The sequence below is a fragment of the Ascaphus truei genome, unplaced genomic scaffold, assembly GCF_040206685.1.
Source record: "Ascaphus truei isolate aAscTru1 unplaced genomic scaffold, aAscTru1.hap1 HAP1_SCAFFOLD_826, whole genome shotgun sequence".
Lineage (NCBI taxonomy): Eukaryota > Metazoa > Chordata > Amphibia > Anura > Ascaphidae > Ascaphus > Ascaphus truei.
In genome coordinates this window covers 66,606-82,602 of record NW_027457163.1, presented here as the reverse complement: position 1 = coordinate 82,602, position 15,997 = coordinate 66,606, and the positions used below count along the sequence as shown (strand labels likewise).

Sequence of the window (15,997 nt, the reverse complement as noted above, 5' to 3'; positions counted from 1 at the left end):
ATCAAAACCTGAGGGGGAGGTATAGCACGAAAGCTTGCACAGCAGATTATAGTCTTAATGTTGCGTGTACCTGTCAGGGTATTCAAGAAGTTAAATTCTCACAAGTGCAGAGTTCATGATGAAATGCTGAATCTAGTCCCCCTCCAATTTAATTTTAATATAACTTTTCCATTCTTCATTACTGCAAAAAGCAAACAAAACAAAACCACATTGCATTACTATTTTCAAAATGGATTGAATGGCATATTCAACAGTGACTGTGTGATGCCAATATTCCCCACTCACTCGTAGTGAAGCACATATTGTACTAGTGTTGAAAGTAGGCCGGTAGAGTCAGGTACGCAGTACTGATAAAACAATAAGTGCCCGTCGTAAGTACCAGCTCCGCAACAGTGCGGGCATCACATTAGTGACGTGGATGAACATATATGGATAAGCCCATATTAAGGCATCACGTGACCAGAGCCGTCACTGACTGGGTATACGTAAAGACGCAGGGAGATGCAAGGAAAGGGAGGGAGAGAGAGAGACAGGGAGAAGATGTGAAACGGAGGAAGGCACGGATGGAGGGAGTTCTTCCGAGCTTCTGCGGGCCTCTCTCTTTCACTGGTGCATGCCGGGAGCTGGTCCCAACATCCACAAAGTGTGTGTGTATTATTGGTTGTATTTTATGGGGGTAGGAGGGTAGTGTGTATATTGTGTGTGTGGGAGTATTATATGGTGTGTAGAGGTGCAGAGGAGAGTACTAGATTGTGTATCTTGTGTAAGGGTGTTGTGTATATTGTGTTTGGAGCTATAATATTATTGGGGAGATTAGTATTGAGGAGGTATTATAGTGTGTATTGTGGGGAGTATTAGTGTGTGTATTGTTTGTGGGTGACAGATGCTGGGGGTATGCAGCAATCCCTGCACTGAGGTCCGAGGCGGCTCTGCATCGCTCGCACACACTGTGGATGACCAAGCATGTGCCCATGATAATCATGGCCTTAGAGGGATGAGTGTGTCAGAGCCTAGAAGGGGCATATATATGATGGAGGAGGGAGGAGGAGGAGGGAGGAGGAGGAGATGATAGCATTGTAAAAGTTAACAAGATAGTTAGTTTAAGCAGAAAGTGAGGAGAGGTTAGAGATAAGGGTAGATGTCAGAGGAGAGAGTTCAATTAAGCTGAGGTATCGAGTAGGACAGGGGTGAGGGGAATGAGAGGTGGTGGATGATGAGAGCAGAAGAGGTCATGTACAAATAGACCTTGTTAGTCAGAGAGCAGTCATTCCAGAGGGCACGTGAGAAGTGAAGAGTAAAGTGAGACATGGAATGTGGATTACATTAGATGGGTTAATACGCTTAGCAGGGAGGTGGAGAGAGAGAGGCAAGAGGCAGAGAGTGGTGCAGGGGTTGAGGAAGAGATGTTGCATGTACCTTATCAGAACATTAAAGAACATCAATCCACACTGGTGCAGAGTTGATGATGAATCCAGTTCACCTCCAATTCAATTTTAACAGAAATGTTTCATTCTTCATTACTGAAAAAAAAGAAAAGTAAAAAACATTTCATTACTATTTTCAAAATGGATTGAATTCCCCCAACAATGACTATGTGTTACCAATATATCCCTCTCAGTCCCACTGCAGCATATACTGTACCAGTGTGAAAGTAGGAAGGTACACAGTACCGGTAAAACAATACGTGCCGGTACTATGCACCATATGAATTATAAGGGGATGTAAATCTCCCAGTCTCTCTCCATATCCGCAACAGAGCGGGCTCCGGTCAGTGGCATGGATGCCCATATATGGGTATGCTCATATTTGGGCATCCCATGTCACTGACCGGAGCCGGCTCTGAGTATAGGGATATATGCGGAGACGCAGAGGTGCAAGGAAATGGGAGGAGGCACGGTGAGAAACAGGGAGAGACCACAGGAAGATAGAGGGCAACAACTTCCACAAGGTACTTGTATGGGTATAATTGTTTGTATTTTGTGCCGAGGGGGTAATTTCAGATAAAATACAATTCTCCACCCTCTACGAAACAATTCCACTTTGTTCAGTAAGCCAGAAAGTCTTGGTCCCATGTGGACTGAATTTAATGCAAATAAGGTCCTTAATACACAAGTAAAGAATAAAGTTACTTATTCTCTACTGTAAGAAGTGCCACATTGCCCACTATTTGGGTCCTGTGCCCAGATTGTGACCATGCATGGCAGAGGTGAGATTCCCCCAACTCCAATTTGCTACACTCTCCAAGAGAGATAATTGTGATCAGAGGTGGAACTAGGGGAGGGTGTGAGCAGGGTCACTGCCCAGGGAGTAACCTGACTGGGGGCACGGAAATCTCATTTAGTGCATATGTTGCGGCACTGCATTGATTGACCGGTCAATCTGCACTGCTGCCTGTCACAGTGACATCCTGATCGGGCACTGTGATCAGCTATAGCACTGACCCAGGTGAGATAGTTCAGCACTTTACAAGGAGGGAACAGATGTTGTGGGTGACAGATGCTGGAGGTAGGCCAAGACTGTTGGCCAGAGTAACGTGGAGACTTACTGCACTCTGCATGCCCATCCTCTCCCTGACATCAGGGGAAGGAAGTGGCCCTGGGGTGTGTGTAGGTATGCCAGATGTCAGTGTATGCATAAGTAAGTATGCCTGTGTAGTGGGAGGTGTAGGGGCGTTAAGCTGGAGGACTTAAAACAGGCACAAAAGCACATAGATACCTCTGATTATACCGCACCAAATGCTGATAATATCATGCTGTAGCTGCACTTTACAGAAGATGATGCAGATGTCATCATTGGTTGGTGGGTTCATTAAATCAATCCATCATATCATAACCACACTGTGCATATGATGTACTGAATCAGTAACACCAGGAAGACATCTCCATGTTAGGAGTAGAGTTGAAGTTAACAGAATATGTCCAGCACTGTGGTGTGTAGCCCATAAATAATAATTGTGCACATTACCAGAACAACATACTGTCAACTGCAAGATCATTTTGCTGCTTGTAGCGTATGCTCATCCTGTACAGTGTTGTAGTAGATCCGTCTCTTCAGTGTTCACTGCAACAAAAGTAAGACATTGCATTAATATTACAGACGTTTGGGGGCTGAAATCTCACTTCGCTGCGGACAATTTCCCTTTGCATAAGATTCTTGTGATTATGTCAATGATGATCAATAACTGCATCATAACACAGCCGCTCTATACAGAAGATGTACTTGCTCTCATTGGTCATGGAGGTAATACGTCACACAATGTACAGATATAGCAAGGATTATTTCTCCCACTTGTGCATTATGGCATTATGATGGGAAATGTTGTGAGATTCTGCATTATCAGCATCACTGAATCTTTTGGAAATTAAGTGATATTCTATGTTTTAATGCAATATTATGGGTGATCAGCCGGTAAAATAATAATAGCTTGCTGTATCTGTAGCCATGCTCTACCCATGATGTGCTGAACCAATGACTGCAGAGAGATTCAGAGTGCTAAACATGACTGGAACGCATCTCTGAATAATGGGCAGCAAAGCAGTGCAGAATAGGAGGTGAAAGTATTTAAAATGGAAGATCCTTAGCAGCTGTGTGGAGAGTAGACAGTACAGACTGACCAAGTAAATGGTAAAAGGAGTAACTTCAACATTACTTGGCTTTGTTCTCCACATTGAAGCTTTCCTCCTCTTTAAATCACTAATACTGATGCCATGTGTAACCTGTACTGAGAGTTATATAATCTACTGGCCTAGATGAAACCATATGATGCAAACAGGATCCATCCCACTCCAGATTCATAGAATTGAACCACCTCAACCTTTCATAACAATCACATAGAACTGCAGCTGTGCGCTACTGCACATGTTCTTGTTATGAATGGTAGTAGATGTGGTCCTTGGGTCTTTACTTCATACTGTAGCCACCCTCTACTCATGATGTATTGAATCAACGAAAACTTGCATGGTTCAGATCACAGGAAGGGGTAGAGTAGAGATGAAAATATTCAATGTGAAACCCGTAGCAGCCGGATTGTGTGGAGTCAATAAAACGACAAATACTAAATGGTAAATGAGAAATATACACATTGCTTATCTGTCTCGGTGTAGTAATTTTCCTTCTCTTCAACTGTCCTTCAAATTTTCTCTTTTGCAAGAAAAGGAACACATGGCTTCAATATTCACTTCTGTTCTGCAGTCATCCCTCCTGAAATAAAAGTTAAGCATTGCATTGTTATTATGATAATACATACAATAAACCTTGCTCCAAACCATTTGATGCAAAGCAAATCCACCTCCCACCCACAGCGGTGCTCCTTCTAGAGCATGCATGTCAAACTCCAGTCCTCGAGGGTCCCAAACAGGCCAGGTTTTCAGTAGGGATATCCTGAAAACCTGGCCTGTTTGCTGCCCTCGAGGACTGGAGTTTGACATCCTTGTTCTTGAGCTTCTACCACGCAAGTCATCCATGTGAGTGACACTGTACTGCAGTCCTGGTCTGCACACAATCTACTGAATCAATGACATCACACTGTAAAGGCAATCTACAAGATGTATTAGTTGTCCACACTTCCGAAATGTTACTTTTATGTCCAAATCACTTATTCCCATGACCTGATATTTGTATTTGTTATTTATAGGATTGTCACAAAGAGTTGATGAGGTCACCAAATGATAGTATGTAGAGAGAAAGAGAGATCTCAGAACAGAGCCCTGATGTATACCCACAGACAGATCAATAGAAGACGAAGACATGTTAGCAACAGAGATGGAGAATGTGTGACAGGAAAGTTATGATGAAAACCAGGATAGAACTGTGTTACGGATACCAAGAGAGAGTTTAGAATATGAAGGAGGAGAGTGATTGAGAGCATCAAACGCAGCAGATAGATCAAGTAGGATTAGTAGGGAAAAGTGACCTTGGGAATTTGCTTTAAGCACAGTCTGTAGAACGAGCTGTACGAAAGGCAGGTTGTAAAGGATCCAGGAGGGCATGTGATTTAAGAATGTTGACATTCTAGCAATTAGGAGACAAACAGCAGGAGGGATACAGGGCGGTAGTTAGTAAGGCACATAGGGTGTAGGTTGTTTCTGAGAAAAGGGTGACCACTACAGGCTTAAAGTAAGAGGGTAAAGAGCCAGAGAATAGGGAGGAATTGAAGATGTGGGTGAGAGTGGGGACTAAGAGATGCAGTAAGGTGTGAGGGGATACGATCTAGAGGGCATGTGGTAGAGGGAGAAGAGAAGATGATTAGCTTCCAGCTCTGTAAGAGAAGAAAAGGAGTCAAATGCAGAAGGAGAATTAGGTAGAAGGAGAGAAGGGGGAAGGGACAGAAGGAATCTCCTTGTGGGTGGCATCCACCTTGCCTCTGAAGTAGTCAAATGCTTGAGGAGAAGTGAAGGAAGGATGGCAAGTGTGAGGAGAAGGTTAGTGGAGGGAGTCAAATACAGGGAAAAAAAGACAGCGTAAATTAAATTTGAGTGTTGATGAATGTGAAAAAAAAGTAGTGTGGTTTGGCCCCAGAGAGCAGCTTTATACAGGACTGGAGACATTTTTACTGTAGAAAAATCAAATATCAATTGTGTGATTTCCTTCATAGGCATTAAGAACAGCGAGTGGAAGTGTGATGAACATGTTTGGGAATTTAGCCAAGGGTGTGGGCTAGAGGGACAAGTGTGTCAGAGCCTAGAGGGGGCATATAGATAGGAGGATAGCATTGTAAGAGTTAATAAGATTGTTAGTTTAAGCGGAAAGAGAGAGAGAGCAGAGAGGTTAGAGTAGATGTCAGAGGAGAGTTTAATTAAGCAGAGGCAAATCAGTGGGACAGGTAAGATGGGGTGAGGGGAATGACTGATTGTGAATGATGAGAGCAGAAGAGGTCATGTACAACTAGAGCCTTGTTAGTCAGAGAACGGACATTCCAGATGGCATAGGAGAAGGGAAGAGAAAAGTAAGGAAAGGAATGTGGATTACATTAGATAGGTTAACACTCTTAGCAGGGAGGCAGAGGCAGGGAGGCCCGATGTGTATATGAGCAGGTTCAAGATTATAAGAGATATCCCACACATCAGCAAACATAGAAGGAGACACAGAGATAGGTGTAGAGAGAGACAGAGATAGCTCTATGTAGAGAGAGAGGGACGTAGAGAGAATGAGACAGATAGGCGCAGAGAGAGGGGGCGCAGAGAGAGGAGGCGCCAAAAGAGGGGGCGCAGAGAGAGGGGGCACAGAGAATAGGATATTAAAGAGTGCTTTTCATTGAGCAGTGCAGAAATAGCTGCAATAGAGGTCTGTACAAATGGTGCAGTGTGTAGACACATGCAAAGGTAGGGGAAGGAAAGAGGAGAACATGTGGATAAAAGCAGGAGTGTGGAAGTTAGAGAAATTAGAAAAGTTTAACAGAGGAGTGAGGAAACAGCAAGCAGAAAGAACAAGAGAGAGGTTACATTGGGATGACGTTCTGTGGTAAAGAGAAAATGCTAGGAGAGAGCTTTCAAATATTAGAGGACATGAATTGAGGCAGCAAATGTATAAATCAAAACCTGAGGGGGAGGTATAGCACGAAAGCTTGCACAGCAGATTATAGTCTTAATGTTGCGTGTACCTGTCAGGGTATTCAAGAAGTTAAATTCTCACAAGTGCAGAGTTCATGATGAAATGCTGAATCTAGTCCCCCTCCAATTTAATTTTAATATAACTTTTCCATTCTTCATTACTGCAAAAAGCAAACAAAACAAAACCACATTGCATTACTATTTTCAAAATGGATTGAATGGCATATTCAACAGTGACTGTGTGATGCCAATATTCCCCACTCACTCGTAGTGAAGCACATATTGTACTAGTGTTGAAAGTAGGCCGGTAGAGTCAGGTACGCAGTACTGATAAAACAATAAGTGCCCGTCGTAAGTACCAGCTCCGCAACAGTGCGGGCATCACATTAGTGACGTGGATGAACATATATGGATAAGCCCATATTAAGGCATCACGTGACCAGAGCCGTCACTGACTGGGTATACGTAAAGACGCAGGGAGATGCAAGGAAAGGGAGGGAGAGAGACAGGGAGAAGATGTGAAACGGAGGAAGGCACGGATGGAGGGAGTTCTTCCGAGCTTCTGCGGGCCTCTCTCTTTCACTGGTGCATGCCGGGAGCTGGTCCCAACATCCACAAAGTGTGTGTGTATTATTGGTTGTATTTTATGGGGGTAGGAGGGTAGTGTGTATATTGTGTGTGTGGGAGTATTATATTGTGTGTAGAGGTGCAGAGGAGAGTACTAGATTGTGTATCTTGTGTAAGGGTGTTGTGTATATTGTGTTTGGAGCTATAATATTATTGGGGAGATTAGTATTGAGGAGGTATTATAGTGTGTATTGTGGGGAGTATTAGTGTGTGTATTGTTTGTGGGTGACAGATGCTGGGGGTATGCAGCAATCCCTGCACTGAGGTCCGAGGCGGCTCTGCATCGCTCGCACACACTGTGGACGACCAAGCATGTGCCCATGATAATCATGGCCTTAGAGGGATGAGTGTGTCAGAGCCTAGAAGGGGCATATATATGATGGAGGAGGGAGGAGGAGGAGGGAGGAGGAGGAGATGATAGCATTGTAAAAGTTAACAAGATAGTTAGTTTAAGCAGAAAGTGAGGAGAGGTTAGAGATAAGGGTAGATGTCAGAGGAGAGAGTTCAATTAAGCTGAGGTATCGAGTAGGACAGGGGTGAGGGGAATGAGAGGTGGTGGATGATGAGAGCAGAAGAGGTCATGTACAAATAGACCTTGTTAGTCAGAGAGCAGTCATTCCAGAGGGCACGTGAGAAGTGAAGAGTAAAGTGAGACATGGAATGTGGATTACATTAGATGGGTTAATACGCTTAGCAGGGAGGTGGAGAGAGAGAGGCAAGAGGCAGAGAGTGGTGCAGGGGTTGAGGAAGAGATGTTGCATGTACCTTATCAGAACATTAAAGAACATCAATCCACACTGGTGCAGAGTTGATGATGAATCCAGTTCACGTCCAATTCAATTTTAACAGAACTTTTTCATTCTTCATTACTGCAAAAAAAAAAGTAAAAAACAATGCATTACTATTTTCAAAATGGATTGAATTCCCCCACCAATGACTATGTGTTACCAATATATCCCTCTCAGTCCCACTGCAGCACATACTGTACCAGTGTGAAAGTAAGAAGGTACACAGTACCGGTAAAACAATACGTGCCGGTACTATGCACCATATGAATTATAAGGGGATGTAAATCTCCCAGTCTCTCTCCATATCCGCAACAGAGCGGGCTCCGGTCAGTGGCATGGATGCCCATATATGGGTATGCTCATATTTGGGCATCCCATGTCACTGACCGGAGCCGGCTCTGAGTATAGGGATATATGCGGAGACGCAGAGGTGCAAGGAAATGGGAGGAGGCACGGTGAGAAACAGGGAGAGACCACAGGAAGATAGAGGGCAACAACTTCCACAAGGTACTTGTATGGGTATAATTGTTTGTATTTTGTGCAGAGGGGGTAATTTCAGATAAAATACAATTCTCCACCCTCTACGAAACAATTCCACTTTGTTCAGTAAGCCAGAAAGTCTTGGTCCCATGTGGACTGAATTTAATGCAAATAAGGTCCTTAATACACAAGTAAAGAATAAAGTTACTTATTCTCTACTGTAAGAAGTGCCACATTGCCCACTATTTGGGTCCTGTGCCCAGATTGTGACCATGCATGGCAGAGGTGAGATTCCCCCAACTCCAATTTGCTACACTCTCCAAGAGAGATAATTGTGATCAGAGGTGGAACTAGGGGAGGGTGTGAGCAGGGTCACTGCCCAGGGAGTAACCTGACTGGGGGCACGGAAATCTCATTTAGTGCATATGTTGCGGCACTGCATTGATTGACCGGTCAATCTGCACTGCTGCCTGTCACAGTGACATCCTGATCGGGCACTGTGATCAGCTATAGCACTGACCCAGGTGAGATAGTTCAGCACTTTACAAGGAGGGAACAGATGTTGTGGGTGACAGATGCTGGAGGTAGGCCAAGACTGTTGGCCAGAGTAACGTGGAGACTTACTGCACTCTGCATGCCCATCCTCTCCCTGACATCAGGGGAAGGAAGTGGCCCTGGGGTGTGTGTAGGTATGCCAGATGTCAGTGTATGCATAAGTAAGTATGCCTGTGTAGTGGGAGGTGTAGGGGCGTTAAGCTGGAGGACTTAAAACAGGCACAAAAGCACATAGATACCTCTGATTATACCGCACCAAATGCTGATAATATCATGCTGTAGCTGCACTTTACAGAAGATGATGCAGATGTCATCATTGGTTGGTGGGTTCATTAAATCAATCCATCATATCATAACCACACTGTGCATATGATGTACTGAATCAGTAACACCAGGAAGACATCTCCATGTTAGGAGTAGAGTTGAAGTTAACAGAATATGTCCAGCACTGTGGTGTGTAGCCCATAAATAATAATTGTGCACATTACCAGAACAACATACTGTCAACTGCAAGATCATTTTGCTGCTTGTAGCGTATGCTCATCCTGTACAGTGTTGTAGTAGATCCGTCTCTTCAGTGTTCACTGCAACAAAAGTAAGACATTGCATTAATATTACAGACGTTTGGGGGCTGAAATCTCACTTCGCTGCGGACAATTTCCCTTTGCATAAGATTCTTGTGATTATGTCAATGATGATCAATAACTGCATCATAACACAGCCGCTCTATACAGAAGATGTACTTGCTCTCAATGGTCATGGAGGTAATACGTCACACAATGTACAGATATAGCAAGGATTATTTCTCCCACTGGTGCATTATGGCATTATGATGGGAAATGTTGTGAGATTCTGCATTATCAGCATCACTGAATCTTTTGGAAATTAAGTGATATTCTATGTTTTAATGCAATATTATGGATGATCAGCCGGTAAAATAATAATAGCTTGCTGTATCTGTAGCCATGCTCTACCCATGATGTGCTGAACCAATGACTGCAGAGAGATTCAGAGTGGTAAACATGACTGGAACGCATCTCTGAATAATGGGCAGCAAAGCAGTGCAGAATAGGAGGTGAAAGTATTTAAAATGGAAGATCCTTAGCAGCTGTGTGGGGAGTAGACAGTACAGACTGACCAAGTAAATGGTAAAAGGAGTAACTTCAACATTACTTGGCTTTGTTCTCCACATTGAAGCTTTCCTCCTCTTTAAATCACTAATACTGATGCCATGTGTAACCTGTACTGAGAGTTATATAATCTACTGGCCTAGATGAAACCATATGATGCAAACAGGATCCATCCCACTCCAGATTCATAGAATTGAACCACCTCAACCTTTCATAACAATCACATAGAACTGCAGCTGTGCGCTACTGCACATGTTCTTGTTATGAATGGTAGTAGATGTGGTCCTTGGGTCTTTACTTCATACTGTAGCCACCCTCTACTCATGATGTATTGAATCAACGAAAACTTGCATGGTTCAGATCACAGGAAGGGGTAGAGTAGAGATGAAAATATTCAATGTGAAACCCGTAGCAGCCGGATTGTGTGGAGTCAATAAAACGACAAATACTAAATGGTAAATGAGAAATATACACATTGCTTATCTGTCTCGGTGTAGTAATTTTCCTTCTCTTCAACTGTCCTTCAAATTTTCTCTTTTGCAAGAAAAGGAACACATGGCTTCAATATTCACTTCTGTTCTGCAGTCATCCCTCCTGAAATAAAAGTTAAGCATTGCATTGTTATTATGATAATACATACAATAAACCTTGCTCCAAACCATTTGATGCAAAGCAAATCCACCTCCCACCCACAGCGGTGCTCCTTCTAGAGCATGCATGTCAAACTCCAGTCCTCGAGGGTCCCAAACAGGCCAGGTTTTCAGTAGGGATATCCTGAAAACCTGGCCTGTTTGCTGCCCTCGAGGACTGGAGTTTGACATCCTTGTTCTTGAGCTTCTACCACGCAAGTCATCCATGTGAGTGACACTGTACTGCAGTCCTGGTCTGCACACAATCTACTGAATCAATGACATCACACTGTAAAGGCAATCTACAAGATGTATTAGTTGTCCACACTTCCGAAATGTTACTTTTATGTCCAAATCACTTATTCCCATGACCTGATATTTGTATTTGTTATTTATAGGATTGTCACAAAGAGTTGATGAGGTCACCAAATGATAGTATGTAGAGAGAAAGAGAGATCTCAGAACAGAGCCCTGATGTATACCCACAGACAGATCAATAGAAGACGAAGACATGTTAGCAACAGAGATGGAGAATGTGTGACAGGAAAGTTATGATGAAAACCAGGATAGAACTGTGTTACGGATACCAAGAGAGAGTTTAGAATATGAAGGAGGAGAGTGATTGAGAGCATCAAACGCAGCAGATAGATCAAGTAGGATTAGTAGGGAAAAGTGACCTTGGGAATTTGCTTTAAGCACAGTCTGTAGAACGAGCTGTACGAAAGGCAGGTTGTAAAGGATCCAGGAGGGCATGTGATTTAAGAATGTTGACATTCTAGCAATTAGGAGACAAACAGCAGGAGGGATACAGGGCGGTAGTTAGTAAGGCACATAGGGTGTAGGTTGTTTCTGAGAAAAGGGTGACCACTACAGGCTTAAAGTAAGAGGGTAAAGAGCCAGAGAATAGGGAGGAATTGAAGATGTGGGTGAGAGTGGGGACTAAGAGATGCAGTAAGGTGTGAGGGGATACGATCTAGAGGGCATGTGGTAGAGGGAGAAGAGAAGATGATTAGCTTCCAGCTCTGTAAGAGAAGAAAAGGAGTCAAATGCAGAAGGAGAATTAGGTAGAAGGAGAGAAGGGGGAAGGGACAGAAGGAATCTCCTTGTGGGTGGCATCCACCTTGCCTCTGAAGTAGTCAAATGCTTGAGGAGAAGTGAAGGAAGGATGGCAAGTGTGAGGAGAAGGTTAGTGGAGGGAGTCAAATACAGGGAAAAAAAGACAGCGTAAATTAAATTTGAGTGTTGATGAATGTGAAAAAAAAGTAGTGTGGTTTGGCCCCAGAGAGCAGCTTTATACAGGACTGGAGACATTTTTACTGTAGAAAAATCAAATATCAATTGTGTGATTTCCTTCATAGGCATTAAGAACAGCGAGTGGAAGTGTGATGAACATGTTTGGGAATTTAGCCAAGGGTGTGGGCTAGAGGGACAAGTGTGTCAGAGCCTAGAGGGGGCATATAGATAGGAGGATAGCATTGTAAGAGTTAATAAGATTGTTAGTTTAAGCGGAAAGAGAGAGAGAGCAGAGAGGTTAGAGTAGATGTCAGAGGAGAGTTTAATTAAGCAGAGGCAAATCAGTGGGACAGGTAAGATGGGGTGAGGGGAATGACTGATTGTGAATGATGAGAGCAGAAGAGGTCATGTACAACTAGAGCCTTGTTAGTCAGAGAACGGACATTCCAGATGGCATAGGAGAAGGGAAGAGAAAAGTAAGGAAAGGAATGTGGATTACATTAGATAGGTTAACACTCTTAGCAGGGAGGCAGAGGCAGGGAGGCCCGATGTGTATATGAGCAGGTTCAAGATTATAAGAGATATCCCACACATCAGCAAACATAGAAGGAGACACAGAGATAGGTGTAGAGAGAGACAGAGATAGCTCTATGTAGAGAGAGAGGGACGTAGAGAGAATGAGACAGATAGGCGCAGAGAGAGGGGGCGCAGAGAGAGGAGGCGCCAAAAGAGGGGGCGCAGAGAGAGGGGGCACAGAGAATAGGATATTAAAGAGTGCTTTTCATTGAGCAGTGCAGAAATAGCTGCAATAGAGGTCTGTACAAATGGTGCAGTGTGTAGACACATGCAAAGGTAGGGGAAGGAAAGAGGAGAACATGTGGATAAAAGCAGGAGTGTGGAAGTTAGAGAAATTAGAAAAGTTTAACAGAGGAGTGAGGAAACAGCAAGCAGAAAGAACAAGAGAGAGGTTACATTGGGATGACGTTCTGTGGTAAAGAGAAAATGCTAGGAGAGAGCTTTCAAATATTAGAGGACATGAATTGAGGCAGCAAATGTATAAATCAAAACCTGAGGGGGAGGTATAGCACGAAAGCTTGCACAGCAGATTATAGTCTTAATGTTGCGTGTACCTGTCAGGGTATTCAAGAAGTTAAATTCTCACAAGTGCAGAGTTCATGATGAAATGCTGAATCTAGTCCCCCTCCAATTTAATTTTAATATAACTTTTCCATTCTTCATTACTGCAAAAAGCAAACAAAACAAAACCACATTGCATTACTATTTTCAAAATGGATTGAATGGCATATTCAACAGTGACTGTGTGATGCCAATATTCCCCACTCACTCGTAGTGAAGCACATATTGTACTAGTGTTGAAAGTAGGCCGGTAGAGTCAGGTACGCAGTACTGATAAAACAATAAGTGCCCGTCGTAAGTACCAGCTCCGCAACAGTGCGGGCATCACATTAGTGACGTGGATGAACATATATGGATAAGCCCATATTAAGGCATCACGTGACCAGAGCCGTCACTGACTGGGTATACGTAAAGACGCAGGGAGATGCAAGGAAAGGGAGGGAGAGAGACAGGGAGAAGATGTGAAACGGAGGAAGGCACGGATGGAGGGAGTTCTTCCGAGCTTCTGCGGGCCTCTCTCTTTCACTGGTGCATGCCGGGAGCTGGTCCCAACATCCACAAAGTGTGTGTGTATTATTGGTTGTATTTTATGGGGGTAGGAGGGTAGTGTGTATATTGTGTGTGTGGGAGTATTATATTGTGTGTAGAGGTGCAGAGGAGAGTACTAGATTGTGTATCTTGTGTAAGGGTGTTGTGTATATTGTGTTTGGAGCTATAATATTATTGGGGAGATTAGTATTGAGGAGGTATTATAGTGTGTATTGTGGGGAGTATTAGTGTGTGTATTGTTTGTGGGTGACAGATGCTGGGGGTATGCAGCAATCCCTGCACTGAGGTCCGAGGCGGCTCTGCATCGCTCGCACACACTGTGGACGACCAAGCATGTGCCCATGATAATCATGGCCTTAGAGGGATGAGTGTGTCAGAGCCTAGAAGGGGCATATATATGATGGAGGAGGGAGGAGGAGGAGGGAGGAGGAGGAGATGATAGCATTGTAAAAGTTAACAAGATAGTTAGTTTAAGCAGAAAGTGAGGAGAGGTTAGAGATAAGGGTAGATGTCAGAGGAGAGAGTTCAATTAAGCTGAGGTATCGAGTAGGACAGGGGTGAGGGGAATGAGAGGTGGTGGATGATGAGAGCAGAAGAGGTCATGTACAAATAGACCTTGTTAGTCAGAGAGCAGTCATTCCAGAGGGCACGTGAGAAGTGAAGAGTAAAGTGAGACATGGAATGTGGATTACATTAGATGGGTTAATACGCTTAGCAGGGAGGTGGAGAGAGAGAGGCAAGAGGCAGAGAGTGGTGCAGGGGTTGAGGAAGAGATGTTGCATGTACCTTATCAGAACATTAAAGAACATCAATCCACACTGGTGCAGAGTTGATGATGAATCCAGTTCACGTCCAATTCAATTTTAACAGAACTTTTTCATTCTTCATTACTGCAAAAAAAAAAGTAAAAAACAATGCATTACTATTTTCAAAATGGATTGAATTCCCCCACCAATGACTATGTGTTACCAATATATCCCTCTCAGTCCCACTGCAGCACATACTGTACCAGTGTGAAAGTAAGAAGGTACACAGTACCGGTAAAACAATACGTGCCGGTACTATGCACCATATGAATTATAAGGGGATGTAAATCTCCCAGTCTCTCTCCATATCCGCAACAGAGCGGGCTCCGGTCAGTGGCATGGATGCCCATATATGGGTATGCTCATATTTGGGCATCCCATGTCACTGACCGGAGCCGGCTCTGAGTATAGGGATATATGCGGAGACGCAGAGGTGCAAGGAAATGGGAGGAGGCACGGTGAGAAACAGGGAGAGACCACAGGAAGATAGAGGGCAACAACTTCCACAAGGTACTTGTATGGGTATAATTGTTTGTATTTTGTGCAGAGGGGGTAATTTCAGATAAAATACAATTCTCCACCCTCTACGAAACAATTCCACTTTGTTCAGTAAGCCAGAAAGTCTTGGTCCCATGTGGACTGAATTTAATGCAAATAAGGTCCTTAATACACAAGTAAAGAATAAAGTTACTTATTCTCTACTGTAAGAAGTGCCACATTGCCCACTATTTGGGTCCTGTGCCCAGATTGTGACCATGCATGGCAGAGGTGAGATTCCCCCAACTCCAATTTGCTACACTCTCCAAGAGAGATAATTGTGATCAGAGGTGGAACTAGGGGAGGGTGTGAGCAGGGTCACTGCCCAGGGAGTAACCTGACTGGGGGCACGGAAATCTCATTTAGTGCATATGTTGCGGCACTGCATTGATTGACCGGTCAATCTGCACTGCTGCCTGTCACAGTGACATCCTGATCGGGCACTGTGATCAGCTATAGCACTGACCCAGGTGAGATAGTTCAGCACTTTACAAGGAGGGAACAGATGTTGTGGGTGACAGATGCTGGAGGTAGGCCAAGACTGTTGGCCAGAGTAACGTGGAGACTTACTGCACTCTGCATGCCCATCCTCTCCCTGACATCAGGGGAAGGAAGTGGCCCTGGGGTGTGTGTAGGTATGCCAGATGTCAGTGTATGCATAAGTAAGTATGCCTGTGTAGTGGGAGGTGTAGGGGCGTTAAGCTGGAGGACTTAAAACAGGCACAAAAGCACATAGATACCTCTGATTATACCGCACCAAATGCTGATAATATCATGCTGTAGCTGCACTTTACAGAAGATGATGCAGATGTCATCATTGGTTGGTGGGTTCATTAAATCAATCCATCATATCATAACCACACTGTGCATATGATGTACTGAATCAGTAACACCAGGAAGACATCTCCATGTTAGGAGTAGAGTTGAAGTTAACAGAATATGTCCAGCACTGTGGTGTGTAGCCCATAAATAATAATT

At 43.9% G+C, this 15,997-nt stretch overlaps 1 long non-coding RNA gene across 9 annotated transcripts in view; it reads right to left on the bottom strand.

The window, feature by feature from the left end:
* Positions 1–15,997, bottom strand: part of LOC142486340 (uncharacterized) — a 55,756-nt gene that overhangs the window by 15,020 nt on the left and 24,739 nt on the right. For 4 of the 9 annotated variants that reach the window (XR_012798900.1, XR_012798905.1, XR_012798901.1 and 1 more), the window contains 10 exons: positions 14,463–14,566; positions 13,121–13,231; positions 10,601–10,722; positions 9,487–9,582; positions 7,941–8,044; positions 6,599–6,709; positions 4,081–4,200; positions 2,965–3,060; positions 1,417–1,520; positions 71–181 (listed from right to left, as the gene is read on the bottom strand). This is a non-coding gene — a long non-coding RNA (uncharacterized LOC142486340). The remainder of the gene's footprint in view (positions 1–70; positions 182–1,416; positions 1,521–2,964; positions 3,061–4,080; positions 4,201–6,598; positions 6,710–7,940; positions 8,045–9,486; positions 9,583–10,600; positions 10,723–13,120; positions 13,232–14,462; positions 14,567–15,997) is intronic. The other 5 variants (XR_012798906.1, XR_012798907.1, XR_012798904.1 and 2 more) reach the window with 4 other exon arrangements.